Genomic DNA, 12,074 nt, shown 5'->3' on the forward strand with positions numbered 1-12,074 from the left:
GCAGTGGAATATGACCCTTGTGTAGGGTATCCGTTCCGGTGCTGACTGCACCTGGAAGATGGGCATGGTGGAAAATGCGATATGCTGAGGCTCAGAACAAATGTGTTACCCTGGTTTTGATTTACACATGTGTGCTTTGCATGTTACATACTCTATTCTGGTTGAGAGTCAACAAACTTGTGATCTGACCAAATAGAACCAACATCATTGGCATGATGCAAGATACTGTTATCCTGCTGAGCTAAACGCCTAGGTTTTGCCCCAGAGCTGGTGGAATTCAAGATTTCTCATCTCATACCTCAAATCAACATTTATTGGTCATGTAAACAGTTTAGCAGATGTTATAGTGGGTGCAACGAAAAGCTTATGTTACTAGCTCCTAACAATGCAGTAAAGTACACAAATAATACAAAAAAGAAGGAAAAACAATTTTTTGAAATGTAACTAATCCAATTAACAAGCCAAGTAGTACTGTAACAGTAATTCAAATGCAATCTATACAGTGATGTAAAGTACTTAAGTAACAATACTGGAAAGTACAATATTTTTGACTACTTCACTTTACTACATTCCTAAAGAAAATAATATATTTTTTTCTGACATGCAAAAGTACTTGTTCCATTTTGAATGCTTAGAAGGACAGGACATGTGTCAAATTCACACACTTATCAAGAGAACATCCCTGGTCATCCCTACTGCCTTTGATCTGGTGGACTCACTAAACACATGCTTTGTTTGTAAATTATGTTTGAGGGTTGGAGGGTGCCCCTGGCTATACATAAATAAAATAAATAAAAAACAATGGTGCCTAGTTTGCTAAATACTTTTGCTTTTGAAACTTAAGTATATTTTAAAAATTACATTTACTTTTGATACTTAAGTATATTTAAAACCAAATACTTTTAGACTTTTACTTAAGTAGGATTTTACTGGGTGACTTTCACTTTTACTTGAGTCATTTTCTATTAAAGTATCTTTACTTTTACTCACTATGACAATTGGGTACCTTTTCCACCACTGAATCTATACATACAGTGGGGGGAAAAAGTATTTGATCCCCTGCTGATTTTGTATGTTTGCCCACTTACAAAGAAATGATCAGTCTATAATTTTAATAGTAGGTTTATTTGAACAGTGAGAGACAGAATAACAACAAAAAAATCAAGAAAAACGCATGTCAAAAATGTTATAAAATGATTTGCATTTTAATGAGGGAAATAAGTATTTGACCCCTCTGCAAAACATGACTTAGTACTTGGTGGCAAAACCCTTGATGGCAATCACAGAGGTCAGACGTTTCTTGTAGTTGGCCACCAGGTTTGCACACATCTCACGAGGGATTTTGTCCCACTCCTCTTTGCAGATCTTCTCCAAGTCAGTAAGGTTTCGAGGCTGACGTTTGGCAACTCAAACCTTCAGCTCCCTCCACAGATTTTCTATGGGATTAAGGTCTGGAGACTGGCTAGGCCACTCCAGGACCTTAATGTGCTTCTTCTTGAGCCACTCCTTTGTTGCCTTGGCCGTGTGTTTTGGGTCATTGTCATGCTGGAATACCCATCCACGACCCATTTTCAATGCCCTGGCTGAGGGAAGGAGGTTCTCACCCAAGATTTGACGGTGCATGGCCCCGTCCATCGTCCCTTTGATGCGGTGAAGTTGTCCTGTCCCCTTAGCAGAAAAACTCCACCAAAGCATAATGTTTCCACCTCCATGTTTGATGGTGGAGATGGTGTTCTTGGGGTCATAGGCAGCATTCCTCCTCCTCCTCTAAAAACGGCGAGTTGATGTCAAAGAGCTCCATTTTGGTCTCATCTGACCACAACACTTTCACCCAGTTGTCCTCTGAATCATTCAGATGTTCATTGGCAAACTTCAGACGGGCATGTATATGTATTCTTGAGCAGGGGGACCTTGCGAGCGCTGCAAGATTTCAGTCCTTCACGGCGTAGTGTGTTACCAATTGTTTTCTTGGTGTCTATGGTCCCAGCTGCCTTGAGATCATTGACAAGATCCTCCCGTGTAGTTCTGGACTGATTCCTCACCGTTCTCATGATCATTGCAACTCCACGAGGTGAGATCTTGCATGGAGCCCCAGGCCGAGGGATATTGACAGTTCTTTTGTGTGTCTTCCATTTGCGAATAATCGCACCAAATGTTGTCACCTTCTCACCAAGCTGCTTGGCGATGGTCTTGTAGCCCATTCCAGCCTTGTGTAGGTCTACAATCTTGTCCCTGTGTCACGTCCTGGCCAGTATAAGGTTAATTGTTTTTGTAGTTTGGTCAGGGCGTGGCAGAGGGTATTCGTTCTATGTGGTTCGGGGTGGTGTGTTTTGGTGAAGGGTCATTTGGTTTAAGTATTCCGGGGTTTTTGGGCACTGTTTGGTTTTCAGTTATTCTATGTCTAGTCTAGTATGTCTGTTTCTATGTCTGGTTAATTGGGGTTGGGACTCTCAGTTGAAGGCAGGTGTTGTCTATCTGCCTTTGATTGAGAGTCCCATATATGAGGGTGTGTTTGTGTTTGATGTTGTGGGTGAGTGTTCTGTGTTCAGCCCTAGGCTTTGCCAGACTGTTTGTTGTTCGTTCGTTTTCTTGTTTGTTGTTTTTGTATTCGTGTGGATTTCATTAAATGTTCAAGATGAACTCTATCGACTCTGCTGCGTATTGGTCTACCTTTTCCGACGATGATTTCGTTATATCGTCTGAAGACGAAGATACGTGTGAAAGAATCACCCACCACTCAAGGACCAAGCAGCAGAGGAAGGAGCAGACGGCGTTCGAGTTGGACTGGCGGGAGAAGTGGACTTGGGAAGAAATTCTGGACGGGGCCGGACCTTGGCATCAGGCTGGGGATTATCAGCGCCCGCAGTGGGAAATTGAGGCAGCCAAGGCGGAGAGGCGATGGTACGAGGCCAGAGACGCGCTGAGGGAGAAGCACGAGAGGCACCCCCAAGAAATGTTTTGGGGGGGCACACGGGTAGTTTGGCTAGGCGAAGGAAGAGCCGGAAGCCAGCTACCCGTGGTTATATGGAGGAGCGTATGAGGTGGGGAGCGCCATGTTTTGCTGAGAAGCGCACTATCTCACCCATACGCACGCACAGTCCGGTGCGAGTTATTCCAGCCCCTCGCAGGTGCCGTGCTAGAGCGGGCATCCAGCCTGGTAGGAGGATGCCTGCGCAGCGCATCTGGTCGCCGGTACGCCTCCGAGGACCAGGCTACCCAACTCCCGCTCTACGCACGGCTACCATCAGGCCCCTGCACAGCCCAGTCTGCCCTGTACGAGCACTCCGCTCGTACAGGGCTACTAGTTCCATCCAGCCAAGGCGGGTTGTGCAGGAGGTAAGATCTAGACCGGCTGTGCGCCTCCATAGCCCTGGGTTTCCAGCTCCTGTCTCTCGTGCGGACCCGGAAGTGCGTCCACCCAGTCCGACTCGTCCTGTTCCCGCTCCCCGCACTAAACGGCAAGTGCGTAAACCCAGCCTCGCCAGTCAACAGTCGTCGGAGCTGCCCGCCAGTCAACAGTCGTCGGAGCTGCCCGCCAGTCAACAGTCGTCGGAGCTGCCCGCCAGTCAACAGTCGTCGGAGCTGCCCGTCAGTCAACAGTCGTCGGAGCTGCCCGTCAGTCAACAGTCGTCGGAGCTGCCCGTCAGTCAACAGTCGTCGGAGCTGCCCGCCAGTCAACAGTCGCCGGAGTGGTCAGACTGCGCTGAACTGCCGGAGTGGCCAGACTGCACTGAACTGCCGGAGTGGCCAGACTGCGCTGAACTGCCGGAGTGGCCAGACTGCGCTGAACTGCCGGAGTGGCCAGACTGCGCTGAACTGCCGGAGTGGCCAGACTGCGCTGAACTGCCGGAGTGGTCAGACTGCGCTGAACTGCCGGAGTGGTCAGACTGCGCTGAACTGCCGGAGTGGCCAGACTGCGCTGAACTGCCGGAGTGGCCAGACTGCGCTGAACTGCCGGAGTGGCCAGACTGCGCTGAACTGCCGGAGTGGCCAGACTGCCCTAAACTGCCGGAGTGGCCAGACTGCCCTGAACTGCCGGAGTGGCCAGACTGCCCTGAACTGCCGGAGTGGCCAGACTGCCCTGAACTGCCGGAGTGGCCAGACTGCCCTGACCTGCCGGAGTGGCCAGACTGCCCTGACCTGCCGGAGTGGCCAGACTGCCCTGACCTGCCGGAGTGGCCAGACTGCCCTGACCTGCCGGAGTGGCCAGACTGCCCAGACTGTCCCGAGTTGCCAGACTGCCCAGACTGTCCCGAGTTGCCAGACTGCCCAGACTGTCCCGAGTTGCCAGACTGCCCAGACTGTCCCGAGTTGCCAGACTGCCCAGACTGTCCCGAGTTGCCAGACTGCCCCGAGCTGCCAGACTGCCCCGAGCTGCCAGACTGTCCCGAGCTGCCAGACTGCCCAGACAGGCTGGAACGGCCTGAGCCGAAGCCACCTCCAGAAATAGGTGGGTTGGGGAGGGGGGGTGTAGCACAGTGCCGTCGTTGACGGCAGCCACCCTCCCTTCCCTCCCTTTAGTAAGGGGGAATTTTTCTTTTGGGTGTTGTTTGGGGTTATTTTTTGTTAAGGTGCTTCCAGGGTAGCACCTTTAAGGGGGGGGTACTGTCACGTCCTGGCCAGTATAAGGTTAATTGTTTTTGTAGTTTGGTCAGGGCGTGGCAGAGGGTATTCGTTCTATGTGGTTCGGGGTGGTGTGTTTTGGTTAAGGGTCATTTGGTTTAAGTATTCCGGGGTTTTTGGGCACTGTTTGGTTTTCAGTTATTCTATGTCTAGTCTAGTATGTCTGTTTCTATGTCTGGTTAATTGGGGTTGGGACTCTCAGTTGAAGGCAGGTGTTGTCTATCTGCCTTTGATTGAGAGTCCCATATATGAGGGTGTGTTTGTGTTTGATGTTGTGGGTGAGTGTTCTGTGTTCAGCCCTAGGCTTTGCCAGACTGTTTGTTGTTCGTTCGTTTTCGTGTTTTGTTGTTTTGGAGTGTTCTTTTGATAGTCAAATAAAAGTCAAAATGAGCATACACGTACCTGCTGCGTATTGGTCTACCTTCACCGACGACAACCGTGACACCCTGACATCATTGGAGAGCTCTTTGGTCTTGGCCATGGTGGAGAGTTTGGAATCTGATTGATTGATTGATTGATTGCTTCTGTGGACTGGTGTCTTTTTTACAGGTAACAAGCTGCGTTTAGGAGCACTCCCTTTAAGAGTGTGCTCCTAATCTCAGCTCGTTACCTGTTTAAAAGACACCTGGGAGCCAGAAATCTTTCTGATTGAGAGGGGGTCAAATACTTATTTCCCTCATTAAAATGCAAATCAATTTATAACATTTTTGACATGCGTTTTTCTGGATATTTTTGTTTTTATTCTGTCTCTCACTGTTCAAATAAACCTACCATTTAAAATTATAGACTGATCCTTTCTTTGTCAGTGGGCAAACGTACAAAATCAGCAGGGGATCAAATACTTTTTTCCCCCACTGTATATACAACACATGAATTTACACAAGATATACTAAGAATGATATGTACAGTGGTAGGTAGCGTGCGCTATTTCAAGAATATGGTATATAAATAAATATGTGGTGTTTATAAACAGTGTACTGAAAATGCAATGTACAGTCCTAGGAGTATTAGGAACATATACACACGTGACACACACAGACGTTGTTCTGGTCAAGCAATGGAAAGCTGTCACCGCCAGTACAGGGTTACAGAGGGAGCGATTTACTGTCTACAGCAGTACAGCCGGATCAGAATCCCCAAACCAGGGGCACAGAGTCACACACATAGGACAAGAGGGGGGCGGGGTCAGGACAAAATGATTGGATAGAGTACAGAATCAGAGAAGAGAGGGAGAGGGGAACAGAAGAGAGAAAGTCATTTTACAGGGGAGCAGAGTCTTATGTGTCTGAAATTGTCCTGAATTCAAATCAATCTTGTCATTCACATTCAGTTATTAGAGTTTTCAGAGTTTGAGACAAAATACTGCAGAGTGCAATTAGTCGGGAAAACACCATTTGTCAAGTGGATGCTGTGGATAATTAGTACTGAGCATGTTAAATTGGATGACTTTATATTGGCCTGCTGCCTGACATTGTCTGCTATAGTTGCCTATTGCAGGTAAGAAGTTGTGTTGTTTTGGTCTGGCTGACACCTAACTCAAAGTCCTCCTGACTTCAGAGTCTGGAAAGGCTATTTTGATGATGTCGGCACGATGTGTTGATAATGGGATGTCCCTTTTTACTGATTGGTTTTCTTCTGTGTCTCTCACTCACACCCACATGGACAACCACACACAGCCCTCCAAGCCCCGCCCCCTTACAATACAACTGTTGGATTTTTAAATCCAAACAACATAAGGTATTAACCTCCCAGGATTTTAAATTTTTATAGAGAACCAATCCAAGCTCAGCCCATTTCTGTGTGAATACTGCATTCACAACGGACTCCTGTCCAGACCAGTGTGTCACTGCGCCCCCTCTGCTGTGCACCATCATCCAGTCTAGTGTTGTTTAGCCATTTCATTGCAATCACAGCTGGGTGTCTCACCAGGTGCCTGATCACAGCAGTGTAGTTAAGGTTAGGGATAAGGTTAGGGTTAGGTTTAAAATCAGATTTTAAGATGATAAATTGTAGAAATAGGCAGAGTTTATGACTTTGTGGCTGTGGTAACTAGTGACGACCAGGTCACAGTAACCAGGAACTACCCAAGGAGTCACAGGGAAAAGCTGCCCTACATGGGCCCTCACTCAGACCTCATTTACAAGCTTGTTTAAGGCTGGAGAGCGAGAGATTGAAATAATTAAAATATTGATTGCAGGGACACCACCACCCACTGTATGCCAAATAAAACACAAAGTGTGACCTGGATTGGAAAATATATTCTGCCAGGTGTGTGGTGGTGTTTGTGATTGCACAGAAACCAGCCTCTCTGTTTATACAGTAGTTATTAAACCTTCAGTTGCCTGGGTGAGCCTTGTGCATAAAGAATCACATTGACACTGCTGGTAATTTACAACTCGATTTCCCCTTTGTTTCTAATGCAAGACAAACAGGCATAGAGAGAACGAGGCATGGGGGTGAAAGGCTGTCAAGCTCAGTCACTTTTTAATTAAGTCCACTCCTGAGTGCTAAGTGTAATGGATGGGTATAGGTTTAATCCACTCTACTAGACCTGGAGTGAAGCCATTATTTTAATCTAATTCAATTAAAGCGATCAGGGTTCTCTCGTCTTGGACTTGCCTGGCTGCCAGCTCTAAGAATCAGTGTCTAGCCTGAAAAGACCCTTTTGTTCCATGAAGGAACTCCTGAGATTCAATTTGCTGTATGTTCCATTAGAACCTCTGTTTGGCAGGTGAATGTTCCATTCTGGAACTCCCATTTCTTCCAACAAAACTTTTACAGCACTCTCTTCATAGCCAAGCTCTTCTTCTTTCAAATAGTTTCTAGATTCATTTCATTGTAAGGTTTTGCATCTATCTGGCTTTAGTCCACTGTTCAGTTTCTTCAGCTTCTGTTCATCTTTGTGGTTGTTCTTCTTATATTATAAGCCATTGGCAGGGCTTTTCCTTCTTGGCAGGGTTAGCAGGGTCGTGGTCCATCTGTGTCCCATTTAAATGACTATGCTTTCGGTTCACATGAAAGTGATCTGAGAATCTGTAGTGTGTAGCAGAGTGAACCTACTAACAGTGGCCCCAGGAAAGTCGGCCATGCCAATAAAATCACTTAATCAGTCAGAGAGGGATGGTGTGATGATATCTATTATAGATTAAACACGTGCTGTTCATGTGAATGTATATTTCAGGATTATATCTGACTACATACCTCAAAGAGGTATTACTATGAAGTACTATATTAGTACAATGTAACAATGTCTACCTGTGTAGCCTACAATATATGTTATTACGATATATTTGCAAAGATTTAGCTACATTTTGTTTCAAGTGGGATCTTATTTTCTCTTGAGTATCATATGTTACTAATCTAATATCAGCAGTATCTATTCATCTTCACATTCATAAGACCTTCAGTATACACTGAGTGTACCAAACATTAGGAACACTACTCGTTCCATGACAGATTGACCAGGTGAATCCAGGTAAAAGCTATGATCCCTTATTGTCAGTTGTTAAATCCACTTCAATCAGTGTAGATGAAGGGGAGGAGACAGATTAAAGAAGGATTTTTAAGCCTTGAAACAATTGAGACATGGATTGTGTATGTGTGCCATTCAGCGGGTGGATGGGCAAGACAAAATATTTAAGTGTCTTTGAACGGTGTATGGTAGTATGTGCCAGGCGCACTGGTTTGAGTGTGTCAAGAACTGCAACACTGCTGGGTTTCACGCTCAACAGTGTTCCGTGTGTATCAAGAATGGACCACCACCCAAAGGACATCCAGCCAACATGACACAACTGTGGGAACCATTGGAGTCAACATGGGCCAGCATCCCTGTGGAACGCTTTCAACACATTGTAAAGTCTGTTGAATGAATTGAGGCTGTTCTGAGGGGAAAGGGGGGGGCAACGCAACAGTAGGAAGGTGTTCCTAATGTTTTGTACACTCAGTGTACGTGTTAGCTTATTCTTTTTTTAATTCCTGGAGTTTGTGGTTTTTTTACACTCCCTAGCTACTTACTCGTTTAATCTATTTTCTTCACTTTATTGGTTGAATAGAGACTTCGGGCTCTATTCAATCCATACTGTGGTAGTTCAACGTTACAGCGTGATATCCATGTAAAGACAATGTTCCCGCGTTAGTGGAGACTGCATTCCCGGTAAACGCTGCATATGTCAGAAATGACCTTTACATTTAACACGCTATCTGTATACAGATTGAATAGAGCACATAAAGGGAAAGGTATGTTAGACAAACTGTCACTGAGATACACAGATCAATATGCAGACTGCCCTCAACCATGAACAGTCTCTAAACTTCCTCATTTACATCAACGTGTAAAGCTTTGATGTTGTGCCAGTGTGTGTGAAAAGGTCTATGAATTGAAAATATGAGATTCTTAAATGGATATCAGGACACAATGCTCTGTTAGGAAGGGGCTGGGTAGATTAAACCAGATTAAGCCTGTCTCACTGCCGGAGCATCATCAGAGAACGGGCTGATTGGTTTAGAGAGGAATCAGGGACAGGTGTGCTCTTAGGGCCCATAGTGTCTGCAGAGGGCCCAGATGATGTCACCTCACATTAGAAATGAGTCCATTTGAGGATCAACTCACTCAACTTTGTGTGTTCTTGTGTGACTCAAATCAAATTCATTACAACAGGTTTAGAATTTACACTGAAATGCTTACTTTTGAGCCCTTTCCAAACAATGCAGAGATAAAAAGTATGAAAAATTAGCTGGAAAAAAGGAAATGGCAACACAATAAAATAACAATAACAAGGCTATAAGGGCACAAGACGAGACACAAATGCAGACACAGGAGGCAGATGGTAAAGCTCCGATTATTTATTATAACAAAGGGAGTAGGCAAAGGTAGGTCGGGGACAGGCGAGAGTTCGTAAACCAGGTCAGAGTCCAAACAGTACCAGACGATAGGCAGTCTCGAGGTCAGGCCAGGCAGGGGTCAGAAACCAGATCCGAGTCCAAAACAGTACACGGGGATAGGCAGGCTGGTAGTCAGAACAGGCAGAGTGGTCAGGCAGGCAGGTTCGGAGTCAGGACAGGCAAGGGTCGAAACCAGGAGGACTAGAAACAAACAGAGACTGGGAAAAATAGGAGCAAGGAAAAATGCTGGTTGACTTGGCAAACAAGATGAACTGGTACAGAGAGACAGGAAACACAGGGATATATACATTGGGGATAATAAGCTACACATGGAGGGGTGGAGACAATCACAAGGACAGGTGAACCAGATCAGGGTGTGACAAAGGCTATTGTTACGAACCGGCTCGTAGCCCATAACAAAGAGGAAGACAATGTGGGGATAGAACAAGCATATTTATTAAATAAAGTAAACTATATCCATGTAACAATAGTATGTGTAGTCAGTAGCGTGAGTGAGTGGATGTGTGAATAGATGTTAATAATGAGGGGTTTTGAGAGGTGCCAAAACTAATTAACAAAAAGATGCCACAACCAAAAAGCAACAGTGGGTCTGCATGGAGAGAGTCTTCTCAATCTATGGGAGAAAGGTGTATTTATCCCCGAGACACACCCGAGCACAGGCTTGTCCAATTTTGCTGAAGACCCTCCCGGCTCCGCCCACCGACATCCTATTAACCTCTCTGGGGTAGCTGAGCGTCCCACCTGCGGGACACACTATTCAACAGCCAGTGAAATAGCAGAGCGCCAAATTGAAAACAACAAAAATCTCATAATTCACATTTCTCAAACATAGAACTATTATACACCATTTTAAAGATAAAATTCTCCTTAATCTAACCACAGTGTCCGATTTCAAAAAGGCTTTACGGCGAAAGCATAATATTAGATTATGTTAGGACAGCACGTAAACAAGAAAAACCTCACAGCCATTTTCCAAGCAAGGAGAGGCATCACAAAAAACAGAAATACAGCTAAAATGAATCACTAACCTTTGATGATCTTCATCAGATGGCACTCATAGGACTTCATGTTACACAATACATGTATGTTTTGCTCGATAAAGTTCATATTTATGTCCAAAACCCCCATTTTACATTGGCGTGTAATGTTCAGAAATGTTTTGCCTCCCAAAACTTCCGGTGAATGAGAACATCAATTTACAGAAATACTCATCATAAACGTTGATAAAATATAGAACAGTTATTGAAAGAATTATAGATACACCTCTCCTTAATGCAACCGCTGTGTCAGATTTAGAAAAAAAGCTTCACGGAGAAAGCACACTTTGCAATAATCTGAGTACGGCGCTCAGAAAACAACAACCGCCATTATAGTAAGCCGCCATGTTGGAGTAAAAAAAAGTCAGAAATAGTGTTATAAATATTCACTTACCTTTGATGATCTTCATCGGAATGCACTCCCAGGAATCCCAGTTCCACCATAAATGTTTGTTTTGTTTCGATAATGTCCATATTAATATCCAAATACCTCCGTTTTGTTCGCGCGTTCAGACGAGTTATCCAAATGCGCCTGTCAACATGTCAAACGATGCATAGCATCAATCTTTAGGATGTTTTTATCATACTGTCACGGTTGTCGTCGGTGAAGGAGGACCAAAACGCAGCAGGTATGTGCAGGCTCATCTTGACTTTTATTAACTACAAAATGAACGTACAAAAATAACAAAACCACGAACGATCAACAAAAAACAGTCTGGTAAGGCACAAGGCGAAACACAGAACAATCTCCCACAAAAGACAAACACAAACACACCCACATATATGGGTCTCTCAATTGAAGGCAGGTGTTGTCTAGACACACTAGACTCAACATAGAATTCATGAAACTCACCCAGTGCCCAAAACCCCGGAATACTAAATCAAATGCCCTCCTAACTCATACAACACCCAGAACCACATAAAACAAATACCCTCTGCCACGTCCTGACCAAACTACAATACCAATTAACCTTTATACTGGCCAGGACGTGACAGTACCCCCCCCTTAAAGGTGCTAACCCCGGAAGCACCTTAAAAAAAAAAAAAACAACAACCCCAAAAAACAACAACAAAAACATTTCCCCCTTACTAAAGGGAGGGAAGGGAGGGTGGCTGCCGTCAACGACGGCACTGTGCTACACCCCCCCTCCCCAACCCACCTATATCAGGAGGTGGCTCCGGTTCTGGCCTTTCCAGGCAGTCGGGCCACTCTGGCAGTTCGGGGCAGTCGGGCCAGTCTGGCAGCTCGGGGCAGTCTGGCAACTCGGGGCAGTCTGGGCAGTCTGGCAACTCGGGACAGTCTGGGCAGTCTGGCAACTCGGGACAGTCTGGGCAGTCTGGCAACTCGGGACAGTCTGGGCAGTCTGGCAACTCGGGACAGTCTGGGCAGTCTGGCAACTCGGAACAGTCTGGGCAGTCTGGCAACTCGGGACAGTCTGGGCAGTCTGGCAACTCCGGCAGTTCAGGGCAGTCTGGCCACTCCGGCAGTTCAGGGCAGTCTGGCCCCTAAAA

General features: G+C 45.6%; 1 protein-coding gene across 1 annotated transcript in view; it reads left to right on the forward strand.

Annotated features, from left to right (window-relative positions):
* LOC115207630 (MAP kinase-activated protein kinase 3) overlaps window positions 1-12,074 on the forward strand; it is a 44,193-nt gene that overhangs the window by 1,152 nt on the left and 30,967 nt on the right. The gene's annotated exons all lie outside the window — the stretch shown is intronic.

The sequence above is a fragment of the Salmo trutta genome, chromosome 14 (genome assembly GCF_901001165.1).
Source record: "Salmo trutta chromosome 14, fSalTru1.1, whole genome shotgun sequence".
NCBI classification, from domain to species: Eukaryota; Metazoa; Chordata; class Actinopteri; order Salmoniformes; family Salmonidae; genus Salmo; species Salmo trutta.